The sequence below is a fragment of the Perognathus longimembris genome, unplaced genomic scaffold (genome assembly GCF_023159225.1).
Source record: "Perognathus longimembris pacificus isolate PPM17 unplaced genomic scaffold, ASM2315922v1 HiC_scaffold_5926, whole genome shotgun sequence".
In the NCBI taxonomy this organism is placed as follows: Eukaryota; Metazoa; Chordata; class Mammalia; order Rodentia; family Heteromyidae; genus Perognathus; species Perognathus longimembris.
The window spans coordinates 24,525-36,626 of record NW_025961407.1 but is presented as its reverse complement, the minus strand read 5'-3'; the positions used below and the strand labels follow the sequence as shown (position 1 = coordinate 36,626).

Below are 12,102 nucleotides of genomic sequence, written 5' to 3'. Positions count from 1 at the left end.
TGTTTGCGCACCTGTTTATAAGTAGCTTTTTGCTCCAACCTGCACTTTATTGTGCTTATGGCCCCTTACACACTGTTCTGATTGGCTTGTAAAATATGGGATGGTTGCTAAATGGATATATGTGATTGGCTCTATATTTATTTACAGAAAGTTCTGGGGGAAATTTCGATCAATCTCATTCCTAGTGTACAAACTTAGCTGATTAGCTTATTGTTACTGTTTAAAGTTTATTTATGAGGTAGCTTATATGCATCTTACTCTTTCTTCAGTGAGTGGAAAGAGGCCCATTGCAGGTGGAGAATGACAGCTAAACTATCTTTCTTCTTTTTTGGTGCCAATAATGGAGTTGAACTGAAGGCCTTACATTTTCACTCAAAGCTGGCACCTGAGCTACAACTTCATTTACAGCTTTTTACTAGTTAATTGGAGATAAGAGTCTGGATGACCTTTCTGCCCAAGACAGTCTCCTGAGTAGCTAGCATTACAGATGTGAGCCACCAATACATATGTGAATTACGTTTTTATGGCCAAAGATATTTGAGTATTTTCCCACCCACCCACATTCACAATTGGCCACTTGTTGGCATTTTGGGAGGACTACAAGAAAAGTAGCTCCCAAGAAAAGTGTTTTTGGATTAGCTTTTACTTTCCACAGATTGACAATCACCTTCTAAGTTTCTGCAATGTTTTGAAAATTTCTTTGGAAATTATAGGATTTATATCAAAGCTCTTTAAACTAGATCCTTTACAAAGCTGACAATAAATTGGTCCCATTAGAAGATAAGGACAGTAGGCAGGAAATCTTCTGAAGCAAGAAAAGATGAGTCTAGGGCTGAGTAGCTTCAAATACCTTCTGTGACCAGTCTAGGCAGGAAAGTCTATAAGACTTAAAAAAATATTCAGGTAGTTGTCAAAAGGAGTTCACATTTAACAACACAGTTTATGATTGTCTCCAATTAACCACTAAAAAGCCAGAATGGAACTGTGGCTCAAGCGGTAGAGTACTACCTTGAGCATAAGAGCTCAAGGACAGTGCTCAGGCCTTGAGTTCAAGCTCTAGGACACACGGACACACACTCACACACACACACACAGACACACACGCTATTGCAACTGAGAATAGTTAACCAATAGTTTTCATATACTCTAAAGAAAGGGAGAAAATGATTGATTTCTGTATAGCCATAGGAATTTGGGAAATCAAGATATTAGTCAGTAAAATGTAAGTGGTGAGCAGGTGGCCTATACTTATGGAGTGATTCCTGAATAGATTAGTAAATAAAGGGACTAATGAATGATCTGGAAGAAGCATTCTGGTAAACTTTTAAGATTGAGGTTGTGGTCCCTTCCCAAATTTTTAAAAAGGTAGAAAAATAAATATTAGTGTGCTGGTGCCTTACGTTTATAATCTTAGCTACTCAGGATGCCGAATATGCGACCATCCTAAGTAGAAATGTTTGTGAAACTCGATCTCCAATTAACAAGAAAAAAGCCAGAAGTGTAAATGTGGTTCAACTGGTAGAGTACCAACCATAAACAAAAAGCTCCAGTGCCTGCACCAGAAAACATTAAAGGAAAAAATATCAGTGAAAGGTGGGAAATTAAATTAAGGAATCCTGAGATCACAGGAGGGAAGCTTTGTTTCCAGCTTGTATTTACTGGTCAGAGGAAGAATTGAGGTTAGAGAAAGCTTCCTAGATGAATATTCTCTTAAATAGAAATCTTCAACATTGATTCAGAATTAACAAATGAGATAAAGAATTGAGGGCAATTCCAATAGGAAGAGCCACATGAATATGGAGACTTGAAAATGTATGGTATCAGAAATTACAATTATGGTAATGATATTGGGTAGAGTTTGTTATGGAGGAAAAGATGTTTGGAAAAGGTTGAAGGGTTTTGTAAGTCATTCTATAGAATGTGTCCTTTATCCTGTAGTTAATGGGTAGTACTGAGGAGTGACAAGATCACAAGTGAGTTACCGAGTGATCACTGTAATTGCTGTGCAGATATTAGATTAAAAACGGAAGAATGTGGCTGGGGATATAGCCTAGTGGCAAGAGTGCCTGCCTCGGATACATGAGCCCCTAGGTTCGATTCCCCAGCACCACATATACAGAAAACGGCCAGAAGCGGCGCTGTGGCTCAAGTGGCAGAGTGCTAGCCTTGAGCGGGAAGAAGCCAGGGACAGTGCTCAGGCCCTGAGTCCAAGGCCCAGGACTGGCCAAAAAAAAAAAAAAAAAAAAAAAAAAAAACGGAAGAAAACTTATATCAGAGAGAAGAATATGGAGATTGATGCTGTTTTAGGAGAGGATAGTGAGGGCTAGATATGACGTCAAGGTAGAGGAGTTAGAAAAAGGATACACATTGAAATCATTAGGAGATCAATTTTATGATTATAGTTTAGATTTATGTCTCAGTGCATAACTTGGATGTTGAAAGAAATGATTGAGAGTGACAAAGTGGAATTAGCATTTCCTCTCCCTTTCAAATTTGAGAGGACTTTTGGTGATTTTTGTAGGTAAGAAGAGGAGACAGTAATACATTCATGACTTGCTTCCTGCAAACTTAGTGCACTGTGTTCAGGTGGGAGAGAAACTAATTTGATGGTAAGATAGAACAAAGCCAGAAAAGTCATAGGGTGAAAAACATCTTTTGGGTGAATTTTTATGTTTTATGTTACATTTAATGTGACACACTTTAAAAACTTGCCCTTTTATAGTTGCCTTTGGTGAGATTTGGTGTGCCTTAAACTTCCCATGTCGTCCTAAAATGCTGTGGGAAAGAGCGTATACAGTCTGCATGCGAGTTTCTTAATCAAGTGGTCTCTTCCCTTCTACCCCCAGTTGTCTTCAATGGTAGGTAGAAAAGGCAAGACGCTATTATTTGTGCTCAGTCTTAAGCATAAGCCTTCGTAATAGAAATATTTGTGCCTTGGGTCTTACCCAGAGCTTGTATTTCATTTTTTCTTTGGTTATGTTTTTAAATGAAGCTACTGAAAAAGGGTGAGGGATAGGGTATATGGTGGGATAAATGGGGGAACAAAGGCCAGTACAATGAATGCATGTTTAGACACACATCACACACACACAGAACATTCTCTTCAAAACTTTTTGTAAAATCCTTTCAAAATCCTTTTGGTGTGATACTAAGTTTATAGGATAAGTCCAAGAATAAAGTTTCGGTAATAATTTTCCTGAAAACAAATATTTTCAATTTTTATTAAAGTTTCGTTTTTGCTCCAAGCAAGTCAACACAGCACAATGTTATTGAGCCCAATATTAGAAAATATTCTTTAAATCTGATATTAGGACTCAGCTAAATTTTTTACAAGAATGTGTATATTAAAATGTACATAAAGTGTTTTTAAGTGCAAGAAAGATTTTCTCTTTAGCTTTCCATGGTATATATCCAGCAAGGAGAAAAGACTTCAGGTTAAGGGAGGTAATTACCACTTATGAGTTCATTCTGTAAAAATTTGGAACTTATTTAAAGTTATTTTTAAGAGGGTTTTGGGACGTAGCCTGGTTGTCCTTGCACTCACAATCCTCCTCCCTTAGCCTTCATCATCCTAGGATACAAAACATGCACCACTTCACCTAGATGTCATAATTAAGTCTTCTTTTTTTTTTTTTGGCCAGTCCTGGGACTTGCACTGAGCACTGTCCCTGGCTTCTTCCTGCTCAAGGCTTAGCACTCTGCCACCTGAACCACAGCGCCCCTTCTGGCCGTTTTCCATATACATGGTGCTGGGGAATCGAACCTAGGGCTTCATGTATGGGAGGCAAGCTCTCTTGCTACTAGGCCATATCCCCAGCCCCGTAATTAAGTCTTCTTGATAAGAACATCATGTTCTGATTCTGACAGAGTCAATCAAACGTGATGTCTTAAAAATGTAGAGTGAGTGAATGTCATTCTCTCCACGCAAGGCAATGAGGCGATGTCTACAGCCTTTGGTTTGATTCTTTCTAAAGCTAAGTTTCATAGTGACAGTCTTCTGCTCATAGATACATCTTTCTTGAATATGTATGTAAATATATTCTTCTCATAGATACTAACATCATATCTTTTAAGAGTCATTTTATACTTTTTCAAGTCCTTTTTTAATTTTTTTTTCAAATTTTTATTATCAAACTGATGTACAGAGAGGTTACAGTTTCATACATTAGGCATTGGATACATTTCTTGTACTGTTTGGAACTGAACTCTCTTGATAGAGCCCAAGCAGCCAAGAACAAAGGCAATAAGTATTTTAAAGCAGGAAAATATGACCAAGCTATTCAATGCTATACTGAGGCTATTAGTTTATGCCCTACGGAGAAGAATGTCGACTTTACACATTTTATCAAAACAGAGCTGCTGCCTTTGAACAGTTGCAAAAATGGAAAGAGGTGGCACAGGATTGTACAAAGGCTGTTGAACTGAATCCCAAATATGTGAAAGCTCTCTTTAGACATGCAAAAGCCCATGAGAAGCTAGACAATAAGAAGGAATGTTTAGAAGATGTCACTGCTGTGTGTATATCAAAAGGTTCCAAAATCAGCAAAGTATGCTATTAGCTGATAAAGTACTTAAACTTCTTGGAAAAGAGAAAGCCAAAGAAAAATATAAGAACCGTGAACCTCTGATGCCATCTCCACAGTTTATCAAATCTTACTTCAGTTCTTTCATGGATGATATAATTTCTCAGCCCATGCTTAAAGGAGAGAAGTCTGATGAAGATAAAAATAAGGAGAGGGAAGCTTTAGAAGTAAAAGAAAATTCTGGATATGTAAAAGCCAAACAGTACATGGAAGAAGAAAACTATGATACAATCATAAGTGAATGCTCAAAAGAAATAGATACACAAGGCAAATACATGGCAGAAGCATTGTTGCTATGAGCCACCTTCTACCTGCTTATTGGCAATGCTAATGCAGCCAAACCTGACTTAAATAAGGTCATCAGTTTGAAAGAAGCTAATGTGAAGCTTTGAGCAAATGACCTCATCAAAAGAGGCAGCATGTACATGCAACAGCAGCAGCCTTTGCTGTCTACTCAGGACTTTAATATGGCTGCTGACATTGATCCTCAGAATGCAGAGGTGTATCATCACTGAGGACAGCTGAAAATACTGCTTGATCAAGTCTACTCAAGTCCTCTTTAGAGACATTGGTTGTTTTGCTAACATTTTGGCATCATTGAAATTCATTTTTGAATTGCACATTATGACCAATTTGACAATTTTTTTCAATTAAGATTTGTTTCTCTTATCTATTCACAATGGTTATAGTAATTGGTTTTGAATAAAAATTCTTAACAGCTCTTTCAAAATCCAGTGAGGTTTTTACTTGACCAGTTTTTATTTTGCCATATGACAATGTTTACCAAAAGCTTAATTTGTCTCTTCTCTGGTCCTGTTACTGCAATAGAATGGCTCTGGGTGAGAATGTTTAAATGTTCACCTGGAAAATACTGAAGAGAGCAATACACAGACCAAGAGAGCACTTAGGGAACAGAGAAGAATAAACAGGTAGAGAAAGAGGACATGTTAAGGAAAGGACTAAGAGAGGACCAGGGGACGTAGAGAAGAGGACACTGGATATAGAGTGTCCTGGACAGAGAGGAAAAAGTAGAGAAATGGGTAGAGACAATGTTATCATGACTGGGAAGAACAAGAGGGAAGGAGTTGAGAATGTCCAATTTTGAGCCATCCTGGACATACAGGCCAACTTAATATGTATTGAGATAGGTTTGTAATAGTCATAGAATGATTTCAGTACATAGACAAGTTTAAGAAGGCCACCAACATGATTGGCAAATGAGTTCTTTGGTAAAGTGCTTTCAGGAAAATTGGATATCACTATATTGTACATCCATTGATATGAATATTTATTGCATCAATGGCAGATATAGTGTTCCAGGCCTTTGACTTGTAAGCACAGGGTGGTATTGAAGCCTGCAATTTGGGGATGTTATTTGATGTAAGTATGGATGGCTAAGTGTCTATGGTAGGTTGGATACTGCAAGATCAGCATATTTTGGGTCCTGACATTGGCAGAGATAAGAGTACTTGTGGGTATAGGAAAGAGAAGGTGGGAAGATACAAATTAGATGTGAAGATTATGTGTATCTAAAATCACTTGGCATTCTGACTATTTGTGTTTATGTGAACATTGAGTTGCCCAAGAATTCGAGCCACCACATTCATCTTTGTAGGCCTAGGCTCTTGTACCTATTATGTTCATAAAGCATATTTTCCTCTGGGCTGAAAATAGGAGTAATAAGCACAGATGTGAGCTGTGCATATGGAGGCTCAATGGTCAATTAAAATCATATAAATTAGGAACCATGGTTTGAACAAGCTCTTGGCTTTTCTATTCCAATTAGTATCCATTGTATTGCATCACCAGTGAATTTATTCCAGAGGGAATAAAAATCAAACCTTTCAGGCACTGAGAACCTCACATGAAAGTTCTCTTCTGTTAGATCTGCTGAGAGTGAACTTTGGGAAGTGGATTAGTGAATGCCTTCACAGCTGATGGGATGGAAGATACAATACATTTTTGAACCAGTCATCTCATATGGCAGTGCTGCATTGAGGGACGAATTTAATTCTTCCTTCTGTACACTAAACCCTTTCACATTTTTGACCCATGTCATGTGTATTTTCATCTTCTTCCAGATTTCATGAATTTTTCTTGAACTATTAGTACTTATATATTTTAAGATCCAGTTCAGATTAGCTTTTCAATCTTTTCAATCTTTTCACATTGCCTTAGAAACAAAGTGTTTTTTAGTTTGATAACAAATGACATTATCTATAGCATGGTTATTAACACAGGGCTTATGCCCATGAACATAATAGTATTATTATCAACATTTCCATGGACTTTCCAGAGCCATGTTTTATGGATAAAAGTACAGCCAACTAAAGAATTGGTAAAAAGATGAACAGAGTGTACAGAGAAAAAGAACAAGAATGGAATTAAACAAGAGGAGTAATGAATGAAATAGAAGATAATAGTACTAAAAGTTCTATGATTTCAGAAGGGTTTATGTTAGCTAGGCAGATGCTCTTCCATTGTCAATACTCCCAGAATTTTTGAGATTTAGGATAGGATCTTCTGTTTTTATCCATGTTCCACAGTCCTTTCATGTCTGCCTCATACTTAGCTAAGATTATGACATGCCACCAAGTGCCATCTCTGAAATGGCATCTTTCTTTTTGCCCAGGTTAGCCTGTAATCACAGTTCTACTCATTTCTGCTTCCTGAATCACTCAGATTACAAATATATACCAGCCTGTGGACAGTTAAATTTTTGGAAAAAATTAAAGAAATACTTTTACAAATCATGCCAGAGTATAAAATGAAAAACAATGCTATTTAACCTCTTCATGAAGCTATCAAATTTTGATGAAAAAGTTGAGTTAGAGCAAAATGTAATATGGAATTATAAGCCAACCTCATTTGTAAACATAAATGCAAATTTTTGAAAAGTTAGTTCATTATACCTAATGGTATATACAAGTGAAATAAATTATAATGAAATTAAGGCTCTCATCCTAGAAATCTAATGACTGTTAGTCATTGCTTAATTTTATTTATGTAACATTTATACAATTATTCAAATTTGTACTCACATGATAATAAATCAAAAGAAATATATTTGATAAAATGTAACATTTATTCCTGATAACAGCTTTTATCAATTTGTACATAGGTATAGACATTGTTAAAGTAATACAGAATGTAGAGGAACTGCCAATATTAAACTTTAATACTTAGTGGTGAAATGTTGACTGAATCTGCTTTAGAGACAGATATAAAGCAAAGATATCCACTCTCATTTGTTGTAACAATGATTTCTGAATTACTGGCTGGTATATTAATGAGGAAAACAAAATAATATTACATTTACTAACAGAGATTTTGTTTTACTCTTTATCAAAGATACTCATGTCCCCAGCCTCTGGATGGCAATAGTATGCTTGTGCTTTCATTGATGCTTTTTCTCATTTAATTCATGCTATTCCATTGAATGGAGAAGCAGCAAAATATTTCACATTTTACTTGTTAGACAGTTTTTGTCACATAGGGGTACCATAACCATTAAAAACTAATAATGGCCAGGCTCTAAGGGCTCATGCTTATAATCCTCTCTATATGGGGGCTGAAATCAGAGAATAACAGTTCAAAGCCAGTCTAGGTTGGAAAGAACACAAATCCTTATCTTGAATTAACCAGAAATAACAACACAGAAGTGGAGCTGTGGCTCAAGTGGTAGAGTTGCTAGCCTTGAGAAAAAAAGTTTAGTAATACTGCCAAAGCCCTGAGTTCAAGTTCTAGGACCAGCAAATGTGTGTGTGTGCACAAGCGCACACACGGGTGCACATGCACACACATACACACACACTCCTGATAATGGAATGTGTTATACCTCTCATAGTTTTCAGCTATTTTTACAGCAATGGAAAATTCAGCATCACTGTAGTATTCCTTATAATCACCAAGTTCAAGCAATTGGATAACATGTTCATCATAGTCTAAGATAATATCTAACAAAAAAGGGGAGATAAGAATATATCCCCTAGACATTTCTAGCTAAAATTTCATTTCCCCTAAAAATTTTATACTGTTTTGCAGCAGCTGAAACACATTTATTTTGTTGCCAGTCCTGGGCTTGAACATGGGCCTGAGTGACACTCAAGGCTAGCACTCTTGAGCTACAGCACCAGTTCTGAATTTTTCTATATGTAGTGCTGAGGAATTGAACCCAGGGCTTCATGTATGTGAAGCATGCACTCTACCACTAGGCCATAGTCCCAGCCCACAAAACACCTTTTTTAAATAACTTAAACCCAAGGTTCTGGCAAAGGACCGTCAAGGGGGTGGGTTCTGGAAAGACCATGTAGGATTATTACATATCATTATATGCTTATTCTCTTTTCTACAGGACTACAGTGGCTGCCTGCTAGCTGTGCCAAGCTGCACCAAGAGCTGGAAAAAACAGCCCTTCAACTCTAGCTATCAATAGAAAGATGACCTGGCAAGACCCCAGCAAGTCCAGCTCCCTGAATTCCTGAAAATCAGTTTTTATCTTATTTGTCTAGTATCGATAGTAACTCAGGGATCTTACTTCCTGAGTTAAGACAAACTCATATAGGCCAAATAATTCTGACAAGTCTGGATATCTTAGAATAAGGCATTGAATGACAGCAGGCTCTATTTGAGAGACAGCAACCCCAATATGATCTTGGTTTTGAAAAATGATGTGTAAAACCTTTACCTTATAATTCCTTCCAACATGATTGGAAACTAGTAAGAAAACATCACCATGGTGCTTTTTCTTATTCCTTCCACCAGGAAATGGAAAAGATACATTCCTAATTACATCAAGTAAACTATGCTTATCAAATCAGTATTCAAGGAACTGTAAAACCATGTCAATTGTCTTAACATTAAAACTTAGTTCTCTGGACTCATATGTGGATTATTTGCTATGGGAATAATTGTTCTTGTTATTTCAGTCTTTCAAGTAATACATGAAGCTATCTCCTGATCAGAACCAACTAGAACAAAGATGGTCATGCTGCTTTCTTCACAACAACAAATGGCTGTTTTAAAAAATGAAGATGGGAGAGGTGTGGAATCCTCTGTCCCAGTGGGTGCTATGACTGGGATTGGGAAGTATGAGTGGAAAGTGCATGGAGAATCCCTAATGCTGGCAGAAAACCACTGGTTGTGTGTTTATCTGGTGTCCAAGAAAAAAACCCAAGATCCAGCTGTTCATTTGACTTTCTGCAGTAATCCTGCGAAAGGACAGGATGAATGCCCAAATGTACTTATCTTACTCATGCTGATATCCTGTTAACAGTCCCTTGGAACATGCCCTTGATCTGTAACCAAGACCCTCCCCAAGGGAGTGTTTTAACCCCTAAAACTTGGAAGATGGAAAAGACTCCAGTTTAAACATGTCTGCCTATTAAACTTGTTTCTGGCTCTTATGGGCAATATATTGTTTCATGAGTAATTCTTCATCCTTCATCACAGCATCTTCTAGACAGAACCAGCAATCCGGTAGAAAAGTGGGACATGTGTTTAAATAGTCCCATCTCAAGAAAGGACAAAGGAAATAAAATCAATTTTACCTGAGAATTTCAAAGTCATAGCACCTGTTGAGCTGAGGAAAATAAACAATATATACTCCAGAAAAGGCTTTCCAGCAATGCGAGTCACAGTATGCTGATTTGGAACAGCAATGGCATTGACTAATAAAATTGAAATTGTGCATACTTTGGAATCAACCATTTCAATGTTAGGTCCATATTCCTAATCAGTATACAAGAAGACATGAGCAATGTGGCTGCATTACTCATGAGGATAAAAGAAGCAGTAGGATTGATGAATAAATGATGGTATATTTAGACAATGGAATACTACAGAGCAAAGAAAATAATCTCTAGCCATTGAGATCACTGTTGGTAAATCAGTGATACAATGTTTAGTGATAAAATAATTTGTAGAAAAGCATATCTTGTTTCATTCTGTTTATATAAACACCTCAAAGTCATGGAAAAAAAGCAAGGGAATGACAATTCAGGATAGTATTTCTGGATGGGGTTGGGTGCTGTTTGGGTTAGGATATTAGAAGCATATCCTCAAATGTTATAACCAGACTGGCATAAAATCACAGTCCTCAGATCACTGTCTCCTCAGTAGCTAGAATTACTGGTATGAGCCACCAGTGGCCAGCTCATCTGGTCATTTGATAGTCCATTATTCCACCTGCCAGGCTGTGCTTTCAAGAACTTTGATAGGCTGATGAATTTGTCCCTCAGCATTTCTGCTTTGCTTCTGTGCCACTCTCACAGTCTTTTGGGGTGAAAAGGATAATGGGTCATGAATATCACTAGTCAGAGCCAGGATTTCTGATAGAGTGTCACTGTTGCTAATTTGTGTTGTTTCACTGAGCATGTAAATTAAAAGGGGTACAAAGATGTCAAACTATTCTTTCCATGCTTTTCACAACATAAGGCTCCTACATTAGGATCACTTGCTTTTGTTCTATCACCATCTTCTCTGAATTTTCAAACTATTGTGTGTGTGTGTGTGTGTGAGAGAGAGAGAGAGAGAGAGAGACAGAGAGAGAGATGCAAGGATTTAAACTGTATCTCTCACATGCTAGGCAGATGGTGTCCTGCCTCCAACACTTGTCTCCATCCTGTCTGGATAATCAGTAACATCTCCTAGAGTTCTAGGCATTTATCATTTCTCATCATGTGGGTAAGAATAAGAGGTCCAGCCACTGGTCCATATGAACATCTTAGAGGAAGATAATCCAGGGGCTCCTTTCCTTACTGTGGAAGTCCTGGAGGAATGGCAGAATGACTTACAAGATGAAACAAAGTTAAATCTGCTTCAAGTTTTGGAACTCTGTATTATCAACAACCAGCAGCTTTCAGAGTATTGACTCTCTTCAGGTTTTGATATCACGAGAGCCCTAGCTCTCCATCCTGGCAGCACAATAAAAACCACGAATCATCTAAAAACCACTGGTTTTCTTCCCCAGAAACGTCTTTTTTATTAATCAAATTTTTGACAAGATGTTGTGCAAAGGGGGTATAGTTACATATTAAGGTGTTGAGTACATTTCTTGTGATATCTGTTACACCCTCATTTTTCTTTCCCTTCCCTAGTTCAGGTAGGCATATACACAATATCCTGTGTACCAAAATCATATACACTAACTACGTAGGGTATGCCAAAGGAAATTCAGCTAGAATATTAAACGTAATATCAACAATAGAATCCTCCTGTCCTTGGAGTTGTTTTGCTTATCCTTATCTTATAGAATCATGTGTACATAGGTGTTGAACTATTGTAATCCACTGATATGTCTATTCTAGACCTTTTTATGTTTGTTTAGTAGTTGTTTGGTTTTAGATACATAATTTAAAGTCGCTGACCCAAACGTGGAAATAACATTTGAAAAGAAGTTTGTTTTTTTGCAGACCTGGTCTCTACTGCTCTGCCCCCAATAGTCATATATCAAGGAGACCATGCCCCTTTGGTATCTGTGCTCTAGGCTTCTCTCACTGAACAATATTTGTTCGAGCTG

At 37.3% G+C, this 12,102-nt stretch overlaps 1 pseudogene; it reads left to right on the top strand.

Moving 5' to 3' along the window:
- The first annotated feature begins 4,194 nt into the window (after positions 1 to 4,194).
- LOC125345562 lies at positions 4,195 to 5,146 on the top strand (annotated as a pseudogene).
- Positions 5,147 to 12,102: the final 6,956 nt, after the last annotated feature.